Source organism: Euphorbia lathyris, chromosome 3 (assembly GCF_963576675.1).
Source record: "Euphorbia lathyris chromosome 3, ddEupLath1.1, whole genome shotgun sequence".
In the NCBI taxonomy this organism is placed as follows: Eukaryota; Viridiplantae; Streptophyta; class Magnoliopsida; order Malpighiales; family Euphorbiaceae; genus Euphorbia; species Euphorbia lathyris.
The window spans coordinates 80,226,996-80,250,158 of NC_088912.1; the positions used below are offsets into that span (position 1 = coordinate 80,226,996).

Below are 23,163 nucleotides of genomic sequence, written 5' to 3' on the forward strand. Positions count from 1 at the left end.
GTCTAACTTCGAGCAGTGCTTCATTTGGCACATGCTGACCTACCAGCCGATCAACATGCCGATCTTTCTCATCGGTGGCTTCCAATGTAGTACTGGTACCTTTAGGTTAGGCTCTCTAATCACCAGGATCCTCAAAGACCACCAAGTAAGTTTAGTGGAGGAAATCAACGTCTGGGGTATGGAGATTACAGCTGCAGTATTGTTCGGTCTGGCCTTTGACCAACCGATAGTGCCCAAGAAAGGAAAAGGGGCCGCAGTTGAAGAAGGTCAGGATGCGCTAAAAGGAAAGAAACCTGCTAACCGCACTCGGCAGGATAAAAAGAGGAAAGCTGACCAGGCAGCTAGGAACATTAACACAGCTCCGAAGAAGCTGAAAATTGTGTCAAGAGGAAAGAAACCTGATGCTAAGCCAAGTCAGGATGAACCTAAGTCAGCAGAAAACCTCAAAAGGCAAGTTGAGCTTGAGGAAGAAGAAAAAGAGGATACTCCCGAGCAGCCTCTGCGAAAGAAGAAAAAGATTTCATCTGGGTTGAGCCCTATAGATGCACCCCCTCTTGCCTCGGTAATCTCTGAAGACTCACATTTTATGAGAAGTCAAGGCATTGGTCTCGAGATATCACCTGCTGACCAAGAGGAAGAGTTGGGTAATTTTGAAGGTCAGTTCGACACTGAGGAGACAGTGGATGTTGAGCCAACAAGGGCTGCTGAGCAAATGAAGTCGGTTGAAACTGAGCAGGTTGAAGAGCAAACTGAGCCAACAGAGAAGGATCACGCTGACTTAGGGGTAAACTCACCCTCTAACTCTCTTGACTCTATTCAAGCTGACCCCTCTCCTCCAAAGGCTAAGAAATTAAGGCGACTCCAGAAAAAGGCTCACAAATCTCCAGTTATTGACCTTCTGGATGATTCTCCTCTGCGGGATCCTATCACTAATCTCTCTGACATGCAATTCAAATTCTTCTCCAATCCCACTAAGCCTTCTCCAAGGGAACTCGAGAAAAAGCAAGCCTCTATTTCTCAAGCTGAGGAACAAGCCGATCCCAAGACTCTGGAAAATCCAATCCTTACCAAACAAGTGCTTGAAGTTCCTGCTGGTCAAACCCCTAAGTCAGCGCAGGAAAAGTCTGCTCGAGTCAGCTTTGAAATTCCTCAATCTCCAACTCCAATTCCAGCTGACACTGAGCCAGTCAATGACTCTGCCGATCATCCTCTTCCTAATCATTCAATGCAGAACGCTAACCAGTCAGTTCTTACTGGTGAACTGAATAAAAGTTCAGCCGCTGACCTCGCTGGCACATCTGCTTCTGGACAGCACCAAACACCTCCTCCATTTAGTGCTACTCATATTCCGGCATCTGGGCCATAAAGTGCTGAACCCTTCACGTATCTGCATGCTACTGAGTTTGGACGCCGAATCATCGACTCAGCTTAAGCACTTCTTCAGGATATTCATCAATCCAATGCCGAAGCCGCTGGGTCTGATCATGTTGAGCCAACTCAACTTTCCTCTGTCACTCAACTTCTGACTGAAATCAAAGGTCTTAAGGATCTTCTGAGTGTCATGACATCTCTCCAATCTCAACAGCCCAAGCAGGAATCTATCTTGAAGCTGGCTGAACTCCAGTTGACAATGGTAAACCATATGAACTCTCTCCAGGGTCAACTCCACAACTTGTCAGCTGTGAACTCAATGTATGCAACCTCCGCTGAGGTTCATCAACTCTTTACCCAGCTAAACGCTAAGTAGACCAAAGCTCGTGAGTTAATCTCCTCTTCATCTCAGTGTTCCATTGAGCAAATAAGTGAGGCAGTCCGCATACTCAACTTGAGTAAGGAAGAAATGGAAACTGACCAACTCAAGACGAACGAACTGTTGCAATACTCCCGGGCCACCTACAAATATGTGTGCCATACGAATGCTCAACGTCAGTTCTATGATTCGGCTTTGCTTAAGATGTACCATCAAGCTTATGCCATGCTGACTGACACTATCACTTGGGTAGGCAAATCTCAAGAATATATTTTGAGTATGCTCAGTGCCTCTATCAGAATTCCCGGTTCTACCTTGGACGATGGTGTTCCAGTTTTTGATGGTCTAAGGGAAATCATGAAAAGGCTCAAGGCGTATTCCGTTAGATTAACTCGTGCTGCTCTCAACGACACCTTCATTCCTCCTCCGCCCGATGCTGGCAAAATGGGGGAGAAAGAACAAGCTGATAGAACTCAGCACACAGGAGAAGCATCTGGTAGTCAGCAGCAACAAAAGGGAAAAGGCAAAGTCAATCCTGCCCAAGTCAATAGGAAGAAATAGTTTGGCTAGATTTGCTAGTTTTTATTATTGACTTGTATTTTTTTTATCTGGCGCATTTTGTCTTGCTGACTATCTATAAAATTATGCATCTCTTATTCAAAATTGATTAATCTTATGTGATGCTTACTTACGTATTGTGCTTTATGCTGATCTGTCTTAATTGAACAAACAAACAAAAGAAAAAGGAATATACTCAGTACACATTAGACTTGATACATCTGCTCTGATAATGTTTTCCCACAACTCTGATGTCAAACTAACCATGTATCAAAACTGAGTAAAAATATATTCCACACATTGACCTCTTCTGAAAGCTGACCTAGGCTCATCTGAATTAGATCTTGGAAGGTCTAGAACTGAACTAAGTTTGTATAAGCATGCCTTAATTTTACTCAATTAAATCTTAGAAGGTTTAGACTTAAGTTAAGTCAATTAATGCAACCCTTACGGGGGAGTAATTTCAGAAGCATAAAAAAAAAGAATTTCAATCATGAGGAATCTCAATGCTGAGTTCCATTAATTAAATATTTTGCCAACATCAAAATGGGGGAGTTTGTTGAAACACCTTTCCACATGATTTTGATTTGAAAAAATTATTTAAGTTAATCCATGATTAAGGGACAATTAAATTTAAGTGCTTTGATTTAATTGTACTAATATGTTTATTCAATGTTGAGTATAAATATAAATGGAAATAAAAATAAAAAGTAAGACAAGACGAAGACAGCATAAGAAAACAACACAAGCTGAGTGGAGTGTAACTCAGCGTGATAGAAGATAAGTCATCTTCAGAACAGAAGCTTAAAGATCAAGCAAATCAACGAAGCTGAGTGGAACGGAACTCAATATTAAAAGTAAAGAAGTCTTCTTGAGAACTATGTCTTGCAGAACGAAGCTGACCATGGAAGCTGAGTAAAAGAGCACTCAGTATCTGTATTAGCAACAATCGAAGACAACGGCTATCAAAGACAAGCTGAGTGATCTTCAGGACAGCGCGAATGATCCGTTTGCTAAAAGACAAGATCCGACAACTGTCTGCACCAATAATAGAAACCTTGGAATTATGCAAAAGCCAATTTCAAGATGCATGGGTCAACTGTTCTTTTGCTAAAAGACAAACTGGCACAAAAAGACGAAACCTGCGAGAAGAAGACAAACCTAACGACTGCGAAATTCAGACGACATGATTGGCCTGCAAAACTGAAGCTGACCAGAACATGTCTCAAGATAAAGCCGTTTGAATCCAACGGATAACTCCAGATTCAAATCATTAGGCCTCATACTTCAACTATAAAAGGACAAGTTCATTCTTGGATCCTTTGCCGATTGTGAAAACAAAAAGAGAATAAAAGCATACATACCAAAGCACATCATTACAAGAAAGAGATCTTACACCAAATTTCTATTCCTGTGTAAATGCTAGAGTGATTTTCTTTATAATCATCTAAAGTGTTCTATGTCTGAAAAGAACAATTTTGTATCAATCGTTGTATTGAGAGAGTGTGCTGAGTACTCAGTGTTAAGTACTCAGTGGTAGAGAAATCTAGGTGTTCTGTCATAGCACTTAGTAGGAGTTGAGTACACGAATAGAGGACGGTACTCTTGCATATTCAACTGCCTTGTAAACGGTTTGCGCTCTACCTTTAAAGAGCTCAGTATTGGATTTAAAAAGCCCGGAGGGATTTTGGGGACTAGACGTAGGCGGAGAGGCCGAACCAGGATAAGTCGTGCTGAGTAATTTCTAACTCTCTTTCAATATATATCTGTATATGTTGCTTGCTATATTTACTCAGTATATAAATTGTTTAAGCTGACACTGAGTAAATCAGAGTGCTGAGTTGGAAGCTGACCACAAAAGTGTCATTTCCCAACTCACAAGTAAAATAGTTTTAGTCAGTATCTGGCTAAAGCCGTCTTACGCCTCACTCGGCCGCGCTGACCAAAGCTGAGTTGTGAAACTCAAAGAATTCAATTAAGTTACCGTAATTAAAGCGAAAAAGTTACATTAGTTCCTAACCCCCCCTTTGGAACTAATCACACGGGACCAACAGATGACCTCCTAGAGTGATTTCTGGGATTTTTATGCAGATTAGAAATAGTTGTGATTGCTGTTATTTGAATGTAGATTAGAGAGAGTTCTGATTTGTGGGATTTTTCTGGTACTTTTCTGCAGATGTGGTATTTTTCTACATATTAGAGAGAGTTCTAATTTAGAGATGGAGTAATTTTGATTATAGATGGTTGTCGTTTCTTTAGTAGTGTTAGACGTTTGAATTAGATTCATTGGGTAAGAATGATTCATCTGGTAAAAATAACTCGTTTGGTAAAAATGACTCGATTGGATAAAAAGAGTCGTTTTGGACGTTTGAATTGGATTCGCTTGGTAGAAATGAATTGTTTGGTAAACATTGATGAAAAAAATGATTCGTTTAGTAAAAATAGTCGTGTTAGACGTTTGATTTTGATTTGTTTGGTAAAAATGCTTTCTTTATTAAAGAGTGGACGTTTAAGTTGGATTTATTTGTAAAAGAGTCGTATTAGACCTTGAATCGGGTCTTTCATAAAATGAGTTTGGTTAATTATATGAAATTAGCAACATTATAATAAATAAATAATAAAATACATGGTAATCCTATTTTAGAAAATTTATTCTGGATTAAGGATATATATATATATATATATACCGGTGGATATAAATAGTGAGAATATGTGGTTAGATTTATATAGTGTGAATAAGTTAACCTGGAAGCTATAATTACATAACAATTCTTATCATTTGAAGTAAGTTATGGAAATACAAGTTTAAGGAAAAAGAAATAGTGTCTAATAAAAACTAAATAGAACTACGTGGCTTTGATTCTCAATTTAGAATTATTGAGATACGTAGGAAGCTTGATAAATGTTATCAAGTCCAAGCCAAACTAATAAATAAAACTTTACAGTTAATAAGTGACATGTCGATTTTATAGGAAATATATTGGGCTCTTAGATTGTTTCGAATAAATTTTTATCTATTAGCAAATTGATGAGTCGAATTTGTAGATAATTATCTTGTCTCACCGTCGTACCCGATGCCGTTTAGGGTCGGATTTGATATTTTGGTATCAGAGCCTAGGTTAAATTCTTCGGACTTAATTTAATGTATATAATGATTGAGAAACATAAATCATTGTTATAGTTCAGAAATAATTTGGAATGAAATTTCCGAGGTATAGTAAAAAAAAAAAAGGGTATTTCTAAGATTTGAGTTTTAAGGAGGGTTTTAGAAGATTGATAAACTGTTTGGATATGAACAAAAAAATTTATGGGTTAATTTTATACTTTTAAAATCTAAATTAAAGGTTATAGAATTTTTTTTTTATGAAGTTAAGGTTCTGAGTGTCTAAATCGATATAACTTTGTTATTATTATTCATTTATAATAAAATAGATCTATTTTGAGGCTAAGCTAAGGAAAGAATCAGGACAATTGGGTTCGATAGAAATTTAATGTTTCGAATTCAATAGGATTTTTGGTTCGATTTAACTATTCTGGTTAAGAGTTTTTGTTGCCGGTGATTAAAAAAAAAATATAGCTTGTTTAGAATATTTGGGTTTAAAATTAATTTGAATGTTATCTGTACAATATTTTGTACAACTTTCAATCCTTACAATTTAGTTAAATCCATATTTTTTTTTTACATAAAGTGGCTCTTATTCATTAGTTTAAGATTAAATTAAAGAAAATAAGTGTATCTATGAGTATTTGGGGTTTATAATGTGAGTTTTTGGTTTTGATGAACTTATGTTGAATTCTCGGGTTAAGTGATTTTTGGTTATGAAAATTTTGAGTATTTTGACAAGAGGAAATATTAGAATTAATTTGATGAATTTTTATAAGACCAGTCTTTGGGAAAGAAAGAAAGTATTTTGGAAAGAAAATATTTTTGGTATCCATCAGAAGTAGTCCGGATAGGTGGTTTGTTATTTAAAGACCATATTTAGTGAGAAATATGGCATGTGTACACAGTCTAAAAACCTAATCGGGTATTGGCAGCGAAGTGTGGGGGTAAGATCAATACGGGATTAGGCAATGTTAAAGAGATGTCTCGAATATGTTTACGTGTTATGAACTGATATATGAGGGGATACTCGACGATGGATACAATATTGAAATTTGATTTGAACTTTGGTTTTAGTAAGAGGTTTATATAATGATCATTATGTTTTGAATATGTTTGAATTTGATGGTTTTTATGGATGTCTGATGGAAAAGTTTTTATAAATCGAAGGTTGGGTGGATATTAGGTGAATTTTGATCTAGTTGGTATTTTTAATAAAAAAGTATTTAGTATCCATCTAGAGTAATCCGGATTGGTGGTTTCGAGATCTGAAGACCATGTTCAGTGAGGGACATGGCCTGTGTACACAGTTGAAAGACCTACCGGGTATGGCAAAGAAGTGTTGGGTAAGACCATGCGGGGATAGGCAGTGTTATGAGACATCTCGAGTATGGATATGATTAGAGATATGATAAAGGGGATGTACTTTCTGATGGATCCATACGTTAAAATAAACATATCAAGTTTTTAAAGAAATGCTTTGGGTGAGATCATATTTTGAAAAATATTGACGAATGATTTACAGGTATGATAGAACTATTCACTTTACAGAGATTAGAACAATTTGGGGATTAAAATGGATAAGATCGATCTTAAGAATTTAGGAATTTTGAGGACAAAATTCTTTAAGGTGTGGAGAATTGTCACATCCGTGTTCAAAATTTCAAATTATATTATAATTTGACATCAGAATTCATTATTTGAATTTTATTAGATCCAAGATTACGTGTGATTTTAAAAATGTGCAGTTTTAATGAAATCGAGATTTGGTTATATACGATGAATTTTTGTGAACGAAATGATAATAGAGGTTCAAATTGAAAAATGGTTAATTATTTGGATTAGTGATGAATTTTCAGTTCTTCGTTTGGTACTCACAATTAATAGTTTAATTTTATATTTACCCACAAAATGAATATAAGAATGAAAAAAAAGGGAGTGATTAAAGGAAAATAATAAACAACAAATAGGGATAAAAAATATGATAAATGAGGTCTAATTATATGAATTAAAAGAATTGAGGTTAAATTAAAATTTTGTAAATTCCATATATCGTAACTTTAATCTAAATTATAAGAGCAGTGATAGATGATGAAATTTAATTAAATTAGAGTGAGTAATGAAGGTGTTAGCAGTTTAATTAATTAGGTGGAATTACAGTGCTAGAAGCTATTTAATTAAGAAAAGGGGGGATGAGGAAGGAAAAAGGGGGGGGGGGGGGGGGGGGGGGGTGGGGGTGGAGGCAGGAAAAAGAGGGGGTTCATATTCTTCTTCTTGGCTCTCTGTGCATCTTCTCCTTCCGATTTTTCTTCCCCTTTCCATGGTTGTGGATTATTCTCTTCTAGTTTCAAGTGGTTTAGTGAGTTTACTCACTTTCACCTAGAGAAATTGAAGTGCTTAGCCTCGAGTTGTCGGTTCTAGGTTCGTCCATGGGAGATTGGTCACCGATTAATGCTCTGAAGACGGTTCTGGGCCTCTAGTGATCAGATATAGGCATTCAATAGGTCGAAATTCCGGAAAAAGGAGTGATCTACTCCGATCTCTAACATGCAGGATGATTCTCAAAGGTAAATCATCCTCATTTGTGTGTTTCTATGCTTGAGTCCTTCTTTTCTAAGATTTTTACTTACACTTCGCATATATACGGTTATTCTGAGTTCTTCGAACTGAGAGCGCACTTATGTGGCTGTTACGTTTTGGTTCAAATTAAAATAAAAAGGAGGAAGATGACCTCCTAGAGTGATTTCTGGGATTTTTATGCAGATTAGAAATAGTTGTGATTGCTGTTATTTGAATGTAGATTAGAGAGAGTTCCGATTTGTGGGATTTTTCTGGTACTTTTCTGCAGATGTGGTATTTTTCTACATATTAGAGAGAGTTCTAATTTAGAGATGGAGTAATTTTGATTATAGATGGTTGTCGTTTCTTTAGTAGTGTTAGACGTTTGAATTAGATTCATTGGGTAAGAATGATTCATCTGGTAAAAATAACTCGTTTGGTAATAATGATTCGATTGGATAAAAGAGTCGTTTTGGACGTTTGAATTGGATTCGCTTGGTAGAAATGAATTGTTTGGTAAACATTGATGAAAAAAATGATTCGTTTAGTAAAAATAGTCGTGTTAGACATTTGATTTTGATTTGTTTGGTAAAAATGCTTTCTTTATTAAAGAGTGGACGTTTAAGTTGGATTTATTTGTAAAAGAGTCGTATTAGACCTTGAGTCGGGTGTTTCATAAAATGAGTTTGGTTAATTATATGAAATTAGCAACATTATAATAAATAAATAAATAATAAAATACATGGTAATCCTATTTTAGAAAATTTATTCTGGATTAAGGATATATATATATATACCGGTGGATATAAATAGTGAGAATATGTGGTTAGATTTATATAGTGTGAATAAGTTAACCTGAAAGCTATAATTACATAACAATTCTTATCATTTGAAGTAAGTTATGGAAATACAAGTTTAAGGAAAAAGAAATAGTGTCTAATAAAAACTAAATAGAACTACGTGGCTTTGATTCTCAATTTAGAATTATTGAGATACGTAGGAAGCTTGATAAATGTTATCAAGTCCAAGCCAAACTAATAAATAAAACTTTACAGTTAATAAGTGACATGTCGATTTTATAGGAAATATATTGGGCTCTTAGATTGTTTCGAATAAATTTTTATCTATTAGCAAATTGATGAGTCGAATTTGTAGATAATTATCTTGTCTCACCGTCGTACCCGATGCCGTTTAGGGTCGGGTTTGACAATAAACATTGTTAATAAACTGGTGAATTGTGACTTGTGTTGTCACAAGCCATTAGACTTGTTCATGGGCTGGACCAGGCCTAATCGGGTTCTACATATAATTACTGTGTCCAAAGTCAACCCAGCCTGCACTATATTTATATTGGGCTCGGACCGAGCTGGGCTAGACTAAAAAAATTAATTCACAAGCCCAATCCGGCCCGACCCATCCATTTAATATATTTATATTAAAAGTTTTTAATATAACTTAAAATTAAATTGTGATTATAAATAATACAAATGAACATATTAAAGTATTATTTTTTTTATAATATATTAAAGTATTATTTTAAATAAGAAAAAAAATGTAGCAAACATATACTTATAAACTATAATTTAATAATTAAGAGTTTACAAAAAAAAATAATACAGATGCAAAAAGATCAATTTGGTGAACAAAAAAAAAATATCAATAACAATACAGATACAAAAAAGATGAATCTGCTGACCATAAAAAAATATCAATCTACTATCATTTTAACTACTTAATAAGATGTGTAAATTTTATAGAGTGAGGAACGTGAACATTATTGAATAATTCAAACTAACATTTATTTAATACTAAATGTTTTAAATTATATAGATATTTTATAGCTCGGGCCGGGTCGGGCTATCCTTTGGTTTTGAGATAAATCCTAAGCTCATCCCATTTGCGGGCTGGGCTGGGGTCGGACCGAGCCGGGCTAAATATACATATCCAAGCCCAATCCATAAAAGGCGGGTTTGGACAGGCTGGGCGGACCAACGGGCTCATGAACAGGTCTACAAGCCATTTATGACTTGTATTGTAACAATAAAGTCCAAGTTCATCTTGCAAACTCATCCACACTTTTTAGGAAATAAAGGCGCGTTTGGTGCGCATGGGTAACAGAAATGAATCCAGAAAGAGGAACAAATAGAAAGGAAAGGAGTGACTCTAAATTCCAGTCTGTTTGGATTCGTTCTAGAAAGGGAATGCAATAACCTTTGATTGCCTTTCTAACTGTTTGGTTCAAATGGAGAATCGATATATTTTCATAATTATGTTTTTTTTCAAACTATATAAATCAACATTTTCCAAATAATCAACATATTTTATGCTCAAAATTGTTTCCAATGTGGTCTGTTTAATTAAGTAGGTCTAAAACCATTATATATGCAATAGGTTTGTATTTTTAAGAATTGAAATTTGATGACTTATGAAGAAAGAAAGAACAGAGAATGCAGTAGGGTAGAGAAGAGTGGTTTATATAGATAATTTTTCATTTTTCGAAACATATAACACTAAAAAATATTTTTGGGCTTCCTCCAATCATGGACCCTAGGCCTGCACACTCTGGGCCTATGCCCAGGGCCGGTCCTGGCCACTAATGGATATTCCTATCAATTCTCTGATTAGAGAAAATCAATTCTTTGATAGAAAACATATTTTCGTGAAGAAGCCGATTTTTTATATTAAGCACCAGGTTTTTCATATCACTCGGAGGACCCCCAATTCACATTTGGACACGTGTATTGTGACCCTACGTAATAATTAAAATAGCAGAGCTCTTATAACATGTGTGGTTTCATATTACACGTGGTTCTCTATTTGACATGAAAAACCGGGTGCTTATAATAATTTGCCGAAGAAGCCTGCAATAACAAACAAGCCACAAAGAAGTCTGTAATAACAAATCAAAAGAGAGGCAACACAGACATAAGTAAGAAAAAAATCATCGATACAATTTGCAGAAATCCAAAAAGCAATATGAGAGAAAAAAAAATGGAGGAAGTGAGGGTGAGAATTGACTGATGGAGTGTGAACGGCCGGGCGACCGGAAAAGAAAAATTGAACGGCGTCAAAGGATTGCCAAAGAAGAGGACAATGCCGGGGACATGATTTGGGATAAGTGTGCGTATAGATAATGGAAAGGAAAGGGAATCCAAAACCAGGAGGGTTGGGATAATGAGTTTAGTAGAAATGGGCAAAGGGTTTTATTAATTTGTTTAAATCTGAACTTGAATTGAAACAAAGATAATGGAAGAAAACTACAATTTATGAAATGATATTCCCCGAGGAAGAAAAGATCAAGATCTTAAAAGAAGAAGAAAGAATTGATTTGTAGAAAGGGTTGTGGTATGGAAGAAAGTTTGAATGAAACAGAATTGAATTGAAAAACAGAACAAAGAATAAAGGAGAATTTAGAAATTCTTGGTATAGTCGGTAACTACTAACTAATAGGCGTTTGGTGTGAGCCATAAATGGAGTGAGACAGGGATAACTAATGTAAAGCTCTTTTATCTATGTTTGTTTTGGAGATACCGTAGGAGATAATGGAGGAATAAAAGTTTTATCCCCTCAAATCTTATACCGTACGAGGGTGGTAGAAGAGGGTGGATAAGCTACTACAATTTTAATATGATGGAATCGTTCATCTTATCACTTGTTATTAATCTGTTGTAATTTAAGTAAGAGTAATATATATGTATTATTTTACCTTTATCCATATTCAACATATGATTCGGGCATCCATCCGACTAAATGAGATGAGACGAGTGGTGGAAGAAACTAATCCAGAGGGACAACACACCGGAACAAAGAGAAGACAATTTATATGAAAAACATAGCTGTTTGGCTCTTTTATGAGTCCCACTGAGCGTGCCAATTTTTGTTTGGCTCTTTCGTGGGAAATTGCGGGCATGCCAGAGAATTATAGTATTTTCGAACTATGGAATGAAATTGAGTGGGCTTTCTAGCTTCTTTCCACTAATCCACGTTCTCCACCACATTGAGTAACCGCTCCACTTTGACTTCCACGATGAAATTGACGCTTTCTAACTTTCCTGCATTCTAATTGGCTCACAAAAATACACGTTAAAATATTAATTGGCCTTCTGATGCCCATTTGATTTACCTTAGGTTCCCCTTGAGGTTCATCATAGAAAATAGTTTTCCCCCGGTATTTCCTATTGGAAAATCAATTTAGACGTAATTAGGCCAATTAATATATTAAAAATAATTAAAAGCCAAAAATTATTTATAGTGCAAACAATTGTCCCCTGTAAACATGGATTTGAGAGAAGAAAATTTATGCTTGGTCCTCCAATAAAAATCTTTTAGACTTGAAAAAATTCGAAAAAATAAAAATAAAAATGCAAACCAAAAAATACAAAATAAAATAAATATGAAATTTAAATGAAATAAAAAACTAGAATTTTAGTTGACGTTGAAACAATTCACAAAAGTATAAATAAAATTGAATAAAACTAAAAAGATAAGATCAAACTAATTGTGATATGAAACAAATACAACTAATCCTAATCCTAACAAAAACAAAAGACGGAATCAACTTTTAATAAGATTGGAATACTTAAATAAAAAATAATAAAATAAAATAAAGATAAAAAACTAAGGACGAGAAGAGGTATACTGTAAAACAAAAACTATCAAAGATTCCTATTTAAAATGAAAATTGACTAAAAAAAAAAACGATGGGATAAAAGCAAGTTTTAAAACAATCATAGAAACTAATTCAATCCTAATTGAAAAACAAGTCTTTTTTGACTAAGTAAATGCCCTATCGTAAACCTAGCTTTTATTTTTGTTGACAGCAAACCAATGTAGGCTTACCTTTCCTTCTCTTCATTGTTCTGCCTCTGTTCCATATCTTCATCTATTTATAAATAATAAAACTATTACCTTAGGCTTCAATCTGTTCCATTCCTTGAGAAGTTGAAGTTGTAGGAGCAAATAATTCCCAGAATATCATGAGTGATAAGAATGGAGGCAAGAAAAGGAGACGTGATGACGAAACCGAGCAGATGAAAATCAAAGTCTCAGTGCTTCCAAAGGCGTATGTTGCATCAAAGGAATGGAAGAGCTCGACTTAAAAGGAGAGGAGGGGCAGAACAACGGACACCGGAACTGAAAGCTCGGGCTCGGGGAGTCAATCAGACTATAGAAGGAACTTGTGCCGTTGGTGATCATGCTGCTTCAAGCTAGGGAGATGACAGGAAAAAAAATGGAGTAACAGCCACCCGTTTGAGATTGAGCAGAGGCAGAGTTCAATTTAATCAACGTCGTTCGAACCCTTTTATCATGCTGTGCAGCTCTTTCAAACTGTTAGAATGCAGTGCTGTCTGATTCGTGAAAGTGTAAGGAGTGGATATAACACCAAAACTTGATGAACTTTCAGCACACAGGTTTGAAAGATATCTTCCATGGATTCAAGAACAAAAAGGTCAATCTCTCTGAATTTCATTAGTTGTGTCAATGGTGATCCTGGTGAACTTTTCTTTTTTCTCAAGACTCTCACTCTTGAAGATGTTCCTGCCACGATCCAATTCACTTTGTTTGCGACTTGATCTTTGAACGACGAGTTAGCCGGACGTGAAAGAGGCGATGCACACTTTCTTTTCCACTTCAACTTCAACTGCTGTATTTTTTTTTCCCAAAGAGTAATAATCAGTACCCTTTTCTTTTGATGCTCCACAGATTGAAGAATTATTTTGTCTGTTGCATCTTCTTGAATCGGTGTTTTCTCACAAAGTCGTCCCTGAGACTGCTGTGTATATTACATGTACAGTCCCTATTGTGACGGGAAAGCTTGCTAGTATCCAAAATTAGAAGACGGATCAATCATTGATTGGGTTCCTTTAATCATGGTGCTACCAAGTTGTACGTGCATCACCAACTCTTGGTATAAATTACATACGTGGTGTACAACCTTTACCCGTAATCACACTTTGGTGTACAACCAAAATTTTAAACTGTACAACCTTTTAGTGACCTCACACTAAAGTGTACCGCAGGTAATTTTGACCGGTCAACGCCTGGTCAACGCGTCACCTCATCACTTTTAACCTCCTAACAAATAAAATGGATCCCACCTAATACTAAATGACTAATTTACCCTTAATTATATTTTCTTTATTTTTTTTATTTTTTTTAATATTAATTCTTTTCTCTCTCTCACCTCCGCCGAAAACGTTTGCTCTCTCTCACCTCCATGCCTACAACACCGAAAACGTTTTTGCATCATATCAGAAATCCTCAAGAAAAAATCAATCCTAAAAAACTCCCTAATCAATCCACTCTCAGGATCCCTAGTGCCGTTTCTATTGAAAAGAAAACTCCGGAGACGGAGTGACCGGATACAGTTCTCCACGAATCTGAATCTGTAAATGGTAATGTCCGAGGCCGGTTCGAGAAGATGATAACGGAAGCACATGATAGTGTTTGTGAGGCTATTGAGGCTGCTGATGGAGTCGGCAAATTCAAAAGGAGATGATGAACGACGGAGAAGATGAACGGCAGAAGGGAGAGAGAAAATGGCGGAACAACAAAATGAATTCCAACCTTTGATTTTCAATCTTAATTTCAAGTTTAATCCAAATGTTGTAATCTATTTTATGTTTCAGTTTATGGTTTTTCTGGATTTTTGGTTTTTACAGTTTATGGTTTTTGTGGATTCAATAGAGAAGAAGAAGAAGGAGCCAGAGTGGGGGAGGTGTCCCGTGGAAGGGAGAGAGAGAAAAGAATTAATATTAAAAAAATAGAAAATAAAAGAAAATATAATTAAGGGTAAATTAGTCATTTAGCATTAGGTGGGATCCATTTTATTTGTTATGAGGTTAAAAGTGATGAGGTGGCGTGTTGACTAGGCGTTGACCGGTCAAAATTACCTGCTGTACACTTTAATGGGAGGTCACTAAAAGGTTGTACAGTTTAGTGTGACAAAATTTTCGTTGTACACCAAAATGTGATTACGGGTAAAGGTTGTACACCACGTATTTAATTTACCCCCAACTCTTGTTGACAAAGTTTCCATCATTCGGCTTGCTTGTATGTGGGATTAGAGCTCTTGAACATAAGTCCATAACCAGTCCCTGTTCTCACGAAGGGTTTGTCGGTGCCAAGAAGTAGAGGCGTTTCCCGGTGGAAAGGATTAGAGGCCGGATCAAATCATTGATCGGTTTCCTTTAATCAAGGTGCCAACAAGTTGCTTGTGATTGCATCACCAACTCAAGTTGTCAATGAAGCTGTTGTGGAGATCGGTGCACTATCAATCCCTATGCTGACGACGGGTTTGCCGGTGCCAAGGAGTAGAGGCCGAATTAATCAATTCAATAGAGAATTAGAACTTGTCAATGAAGCTGTTGTAGACATCAGTGCATTACCAATTCCTATGTTGATGATGGGCTTGCCGGTGCTAAGGAGTAGAGGCTGAATCAATCAATTCAATGGAGAAATAGAACTTGTCAATGAAGCTGTTGTAGACGTCAGTGCACTACCAATCCCTATGCTGATGCCAAGGAGTAGAGGCTGAATCAATCAATTCAATGGAGAAATAGAATTTGTCAATGAAGCTGTTGTAGACATCAATGCACTACCAATCCCTATGCTGACGATGGGCTTGCCGGTGCCAAGGAGTAGAGGCTGAATCAATCAATTCAATGGAGAAATAGAACTTGTCAAGGAAGCTGTTGTAGACATCAGTGCACTACCAATCCCTATGCTGATGCCAAGGAGTAGAGGCTGAATGAATCAATTCAATGGAGAAAATCAACATGATTCCATCAAGGGAAAGGTAAATTCTCCTCAGAGAGATTTCTTTGTTAGATAGACTTGATAGACATTGCTTGATGAATAAATTGCGGCCTTAAGGCCTGCTATTATTTTATTGCAACAAAATAGCGGCTATAAGCCATCTTTACAATTTTCAAATTGAAATTACTTTGCATTACATCAAATACAGATTGCCTACATCTTATGGCTGATGTTCCCTCAGTTCCCAAAGGGTGGGATAGAATTTCTTGAGGTACTTTCCATTGATGAACCTCTTATGTGGCTCCCCTTGCAAGCTGGCTAACCAATAAGAGTTTCCTTTTAGAACTTGGAAGACTTTGAATGGTCCTTCCCAATTTGGAGACCATTTCCCATATGTTCTATCTTTACTTCCAACTGGTAAGATGAGTTTCCAAACCATGTCTCCTTCTTCAAAGGTCTTTTTCTTCAATCTCTTATTGTATGCTTTGGTTATTTTCTTTTTCTGGGTGATCATTCGATCAAGTGCTTGCATTCTAGCTTCATCAGATTCTTCAAGTTCCATCATCATAGCTTCTGTGTATTCTGCTGGAGTGAGTTCATTTTGTTTGGCCACTCTGAGGGACGGCACTACTACCTCCATAGGAAGCATGGCATCATGTCCATATGTTAATGAGAAAGGACTGACCCATGTGGCACTCCTTTTTGATGTTCTGTATGCCCATAAAGTTTCTGAAAGTAAGACGTGCCATTCCCTAGGATTATCTTCGATCATCTTTTCAAGGATGTTGATGAGAACTTTGTTGGAGGCCTCAGCTTGACCATTAGCTTGTGGATAATGAGGAGTAGAGTGCAATAACTTGATTCCATAATCTTCCATGAAGTCCTTCATGTCATCTCCGGTGAACATGGTTCCTTGGTCTGTGGTAATTGACTGAGGGATCCCGTACCTATGAATGATGTTCTCCTTGATGAACTTCACAACATCTCTTTGGTCCACTTTCTTCATTGGTAAGGCTTCCACCCATTTTGTGAAGTAGTCTGTTGCCACGATCATAAAGTTGTGCCCTTTTGATGATGCAGGATAAATTTTCCCTATCAAATCAATTGCCCATCCTTTGAAGGGCCATGGCTTGACGACTGCGTGCATCTCATCTGCGGGAACTCTTTGAATCTTCCCATATCTTTGGCACTGGCGGCATCCTTTTGCATAAGACATACAATCCTTCAGCATAGATGGCCAGAAGTACCCATGTCTCCTGATGAGCCACTTCATCTTGATGCCTGCCTGATGAGCTCCACATACTCCTTCGTGGACTTGTTTCATAACTTCCATGCTGTCTGGAAATCCTAAGCATTTCAGCAAAAGTCCATCTACATTTTTGCGGTACAAGTCACCTTCCATCAACAAGAAGTTCAATGCTCTAATCTTGAGGGAATAAGGTACTCGTCTTCATGGGTTCGACAAATACTCCTTGATGGGACTCCTCCAGTCACTAGCTAGATTGACATATGTATTGAATGTCTCCACTTGAATTCCTCTCTCCATTATGGAAGGATGTCTGAGCCTTTTGATCATTATCAACTTATGGGTGAGTTCTTCTGACATTTTCAAACCAGAGGCTATTTGAGCTAGCTCATTAGCCTCCCAGTTTATCTCTCTTGGAACATGAAGAAAGGAGAAGTCATTGAATTCCTGCAGTAGTTGAACAGCGGCTGTATAATATGGAGCCAAGCTGAGACTAGTGCATTTGTATTCTCCTGATAGTTTCCTCAGCACGAGTTGGGAATCCCCTTGGATCAAGACTTCATCTGCTCCTTCAGATCGGCCCATATCTGCTCTGCTTTCTCCAGCCACATAACACTTCGAGCAATGGAGGGCGAGATAGCATGGTTTATCCATGAGATAACCATATTGTTGCACCTCTCCCATTGGTTGTACATTGGGTCATCCAAAGCCGGTGCCTTGATAGTTCCGTCAACAAACGCAAACTTGTTTTTGGACATAAGAGCAACCTTGACAGCCCGAGACCATTGGTGGTAATTAGCTCCGGAGAGTTCCTGCGAAACGAGGGATAGGGCCGGAGTTTCATTCGGAGGAAGATGATAGGGGCTGCCGGTATTGATTATGGGGGCAGCCATTTATGCTTACTCAAAAAGAGAAATTTCAGATTTGCTCTGATACCATATTAATTGAATGAGGTAAAAATTCCTTGAATATTTAGAATTCTCATTAAAATAAAAGTATTACTAACTATTACATTTATACTTTGATCTAGGTTTGTTCATCAAGTAAACTTAATGGACAAGGAAAGGATAAAACAGGTGTCCGATTCTGAACCGTTGATCGTGGATGATAGTGATCAATGGTGAGGATGAGCTTGGGATATGGTTGGGTGTGGTGAGGAACATTGTTGATTTGTGGAGGCTATTCTAGAAGGTGCTAATAATCCGGAATTGACAAAAATGCCCCTGGCTAGGGCGAAAGGACGCATGTGCCCCTGACCTTTGTGGCTTCCATGTAAGTGAGACTTTAAAGTCTTAATTAGTGTCATTTGTACTTCCAAGAGAAGAAATCCAAGGATCGTCCCTCTCCTCTCTTCATCTGTATCGAAACCCTTCTTCTTCCCCTTGTGAAAAAAAACCTCCTGTAATCGTTTCTGATATCTGTAGTTTCAATATTCCCCCTCAAACTAGACTTGATACTGGTTCTTCAAGCCTAGTTTGCTCAAGAGAAATCTTAACTGTGGTGAGTGTTGCGCCTTAGTAAACAAATTGGCGAGCTGCAAGGCCGATGGGATGAGGCCGGCTTGAACTCTTTCGCGGACAACGTGACAATCGATGTCTATATGTTTCGTTCTCTCATGGAAAATGGGATTCTGGGCTATATGCATGGCCGATATGTTGTCACAAAAGAGAAAGGAGGCGGCGTCCGGTGGTGAGTGAAGATCTCGAAGGAGATTTGTGAGCCAATGAAGCTCGCAAGAAGTGGAGGCCATGGTGCGGTACTCTACTTCCGACGAGGAACGTGATACTGTGTTTTGTTTCTTTGATCTCCATGAGATCAAGGTGGATCCGAGGAAAACCGCATACCCAGTCACCGATCTTCGGGTTTCTGTGCAATTTCCCTAGTCAGAGTCCGTAAAAGCTTGTAGCTGGAGATCGTTGATGAGCGGAAAGAAAAGACCTAGGCCAACCGTCCCCTTAAGGTAACGTAACACCCTTTGAGCTCTATTTTGGTCTTCTGTTGTTGGCTGTACAAGGTGTTGTGATAGCTGGTTTACTATGAAGGAAAGGTCTGATCTTGTATGCGTAAGATAAAGTAATTTGCCAATAAGCTGTCTGTATGACGTGTTGTTTGGTAATAATGTCATATTTTGACTAGCTTTGTGATTTGGTAATGCCGGGGACGAGGCTGGTTTATAGTCGACGAACCCCATTTCTTGTAACAGCTCTAACGTGTATTTCCTTTGTGACATGTGGAGGCCATGCTTGCTGTGAGAAAATTCGAAGCCAATGAAGTAATGGATTGTGCCCATATCCTTGATGCTGAAGGTGTCGTTCAGGTGCCTCTTGACCGCGGAAATCGCATGCATGTCACTTCCTGCCAATATGACATCATCAACATATACCAAGATGGCGGTCGTGTGTCCTGCCTCTATTTTGGTAAATAAGGAAGGATCGGCTATTGATTGGGTAAAACCCATTTGTTTGATGGTCGTCGTGAGCTTGGCGTTTCACTGTCGTCCAGCTTGCCGAAGCCCATATAGAGCCTTATTGAGCTTACAGACTTGTTTGCTGTGTTGTGGTTCAATCCCTGGAGGTAGGGCCATGTAGACGTCTTCACTTAGATCCCCGTGTAAGTAAGCGTTGTCAATATCTAGCTGGTGTATGTGCCAGTCTTTGTTTATAGCCAAGGTTAGAAGCATTCTAATTGTTGTAAACTTTGCAACAGGTGCGAAGGTAGCTGTGAAGTCAACTCCCTCCTGCTGAGTGTACCCTTTTGCCACGAGCCTAGCCTTGTACCTTGAGATGCTTCCGCCTGCCTTATGCTTGACTTTATAAACCGATCTGCACCCTATGGGTCACTTTCCTTCAGGTAAGGTGACTAGACTCCATGTTTGATTTGCTTCTAGAGCCGCGAGCTTATTTTCCATGGCTTTGACCCAACTGTGATCTAATTTTGCTTCTTGGTATGTTGCAGGTTCTTTGTGACAGACAAGGTTAAGAGAGAAAATTCTTTTGGCTGGGGAAAGTTTCTCATATGAAAGGTGCTTTGAAAGGTCATGCGGGGAATTAGTGAGACAGGGCAATGACGAACCTTGTATCAAAGCTAAGTGATAATCCCTGAGATAAGTTGGTGTTCGTTTGGTTCTTTGTGGCCTCTCTCTGGTTGTCTGATCATTTGTGAAGTGTGCTTCTGTGAATTCATGATTTTCTGTCTGTGTTGCGTCTACATGTTGCATGATGTCTTGTATTTCTGTTTGTATCTCGGTGTCTGAGGTCTCATCCTCATCGTCTGTCATGGTTGCAATGTGTAAGGAGTCTAGCTCTTCTTCACTGCAAAAATTCTTTGCTCCTGGATTGGCTTCCGAAAAAGGAAAGCATTGCTCAAAAACTTGACATGCCTGGAAAAGAAGAACATGTTAGTGTTTAAATTTAAGAGTCTGAAACCCTTTGTGCCAAGTCTGTATCCCATGAACACGCATTTGATTGCCCTTTCTATAAATTTGCTCTTATGTCTGTCCAGTGATGACGCATAGGCCAAACACTTTGAGGTCTTCTATGTTGCTTTTCTCTCCATACACCCTTTGATAAGGTGTCTGCCCTAGGATTGGTGCCGAAGGCAACCTATTTATGAGATAGACTGCGTGACTGACAGCCTCTAGCCAGAATTCTTTGGGCAACGAACTTTGAAACATGAGGGCCCTCGTAGTATTCATAATGTCTAGATGCTTTCTTTCCACTCTTCCGTTCTGTTGTGGTGTTTCTGGGCATGATGTCTGATGTATGATTCCATTTGTGTTATAGAAATCCTTCATGATGAACTCAGGGCCATTGTCCGTTTTAACCACCTTTACATCTTTGCTAAATTATCGTTTAACATATATGCAGAACTGTTGTAATGTTGTGCTTGCTTCCCCTTTCATTTGCATTAGTGTTACCCATGTACACCTGCTATGGTCATCAAGTATGGTTAGGAAATAACGCTTGCTAGAATGTGATTCTGTTGCCGGACCCCATATGTCTACGTGTATTAAGTCGAAGCATTGTTTTGCTATGCTATGGCTGTTTGAAAATGGAGTCTTTTTCTGTTTAGCTCTTGGACAAATGTCACATGGCATTGCTTTAGATGAATCAAAGTCATTACAAGGTAGGTTGAGGCCCTTCATCCTCTCGTAAGAGGGATGGCCAAAACGTTGATTCCATATATTTGCTTTAATTGAAAAAACAGAACAAAGACTATTAGGCAATGGATAATCTAAATAGTAGAGGCCTTCATGTTCCCTAGCCAAGCCAATCCTCTTCCCACTTGTTGTGTCCTGTATTACACACACGGACCCAGTTATCACGATGCATAATTCACCGGTATCAAGTAATTTGCTAGTTGATATGAGGTTGTAATCGAAAGCAGGTATGCATAAAACATTTTGCAAAGTGAGTTGTGGGCTTAGAACCACAGTACCAACATGTTCTTCCTTTACCCTCTCACCATTAGGCAGATTTACCCAACATTTGTCTATTTTGGTGCATGAGGTATATAGTTTTGTGTCACAAATGATGTGGTCCGTGGCCCCAGTGTCTATTATCCAACATGATGGGGCAAGATTAGGGTTTAGGCGTTTACCAGAACTGTCTCTCTTGACAAAGGTGTTGACGCTGCTGCCTGAGGCTGGGGCCTTTCCTGTATGGCTCAGTGGCAATAAGGCGACTAGCGTTTGATACTGGTCTTTGGTTAGAGTGAACGGTTCTGCGTTTGTCTGCCTATTGTCCTCTTCACCCGAGTCCCCGTTGTCTCTGCCCTGATTAACTGCTGAGTTGGCCTTGGGTTGGTTGGTTCTGAAAGGATTTCCCCTGTTTCTATTTCCATAGTTCGGTGGATAGCCGTGTTTCTTGAAACATATATCTTCAGTATGACCTGTATTTCCACAATAAGTGCACAAGGATGTATTTTTGCCATTTGTTTTCTTGTTTGCATACCTCCAGTTGTTGCGATTGTTGTTCTGCCTTCCTTGTGTAAAGCCTACAAACGGGTTGCTTTCATTTCCCTCTGTTTGTTTGACAGGTACAAAGCCAATCTGCCGTTCATGTTGAATATATAAGGCATAAACCTTGTTGAACGATGGCAACGGCTCCATGAGGAGTATTTGGGAGCATACTGTGGAATAGGATTCATTCAAGCCTTGCAAGAATGTAATCACTTGATCCGCATCCTGCTGATCTCTCAAGATCTTGAAGGCACCACAGCCGCACACTGTCCGACAGGTACATTGCGGCATGGGTCGCAGATTCAATAACTCATCATAGAGTATTTTTCAGATTGGTATAGTATTCAGTGACACTTCCATTACCTTGTTTCAGGCTGTGGATTTCTCGCCGGAGCTCCAAGATCCTCAACGAGTCTGCCTGAGCAAAACGCTCCTTCAGATCGGCCCATATCTGCTCTGCTTTCTCCAGCCACATAACACTTCGAGCAATGGAGGGCGAGATAGCATGGTTTATCCATGAGATAACCATATTGTTGCACCTCTCCCATTGGTTGTACATTGGGTCATCCAAAGCCGGTGCCTTGATAGTTTCGTCAACAAACGCAAACTTGTTTTTGGACATAAGAGCAACCTTGACAGCCCGAGACCATTGGTGGTAATTAGATCCGGAGAGTTCTTGCGAAACGAGGGATAGGGCCGGAGTTTCATTCGGAGGAAGATGATAGGGGCTGCCGGTATTGATTATGGTGGCAGCCATTTATGCTTACTCAAAAAGAGAAATTTCAGATTTGCTCTGATACCATATTAATTGAATGAGGTAAAAATTCCTTGAATATTTAGAATTCTCATTAAAATAAAAGTATTACTAACTATTACATTTATACTTTGATTTAGGTTTGTTCATCAAGTAAACTTAATGGACAAGGAAAGGATAAAACAGGTGTCCGATTCTGAACCGTTGATCGTGGATGATAGTGATCAATGGTGAGGATGAGCTTAGGATATGGTTGGGTGTGGTGAGGAACATTGTTGATTTGTGGAGGCTATTCTAGAAGGTGCTAATAATCCGGAATTGACAAAAATGCCCTTGGCTAGGGCAAAAGGACGCATGTGCCCCTGACTTTTGTGGCTTCCGTGTAAGTGAGACTTTAAAGTCTTAATTAGTGTCATTTGTACTTCTAAGAGAAGAAATCCAAGGGTCGTCCCTCTCCTCTCTTCATCTGTATCGA

The 23,163-nt window shown here is 38.2% G+C and overlaps 1 long non-coding RNA gene across 1 annotated transcript; it reads left to right on the forward strand.

Annotated features, from left to right (window-relative positions):
* Nucleotides 1–21,642: 21,642 nt before the first annotated feature.
* Nucleotides 21,643–23,141, forward strand: LOC136224537 (uncharacterized). The gene is made up of 3 exons (XR_010686481.1): nucleotides 21,643–22,211; nucleotides 22,308–22,751; nucleotides 22,829–23,141. It is a non-coding gene; the product is annotated as an uncharacterized lncRNA (long non-coding RNA).
* The last annotated feature ends 22 nt before the right edge of the window (nucleotides 23,142–23,163 follow it).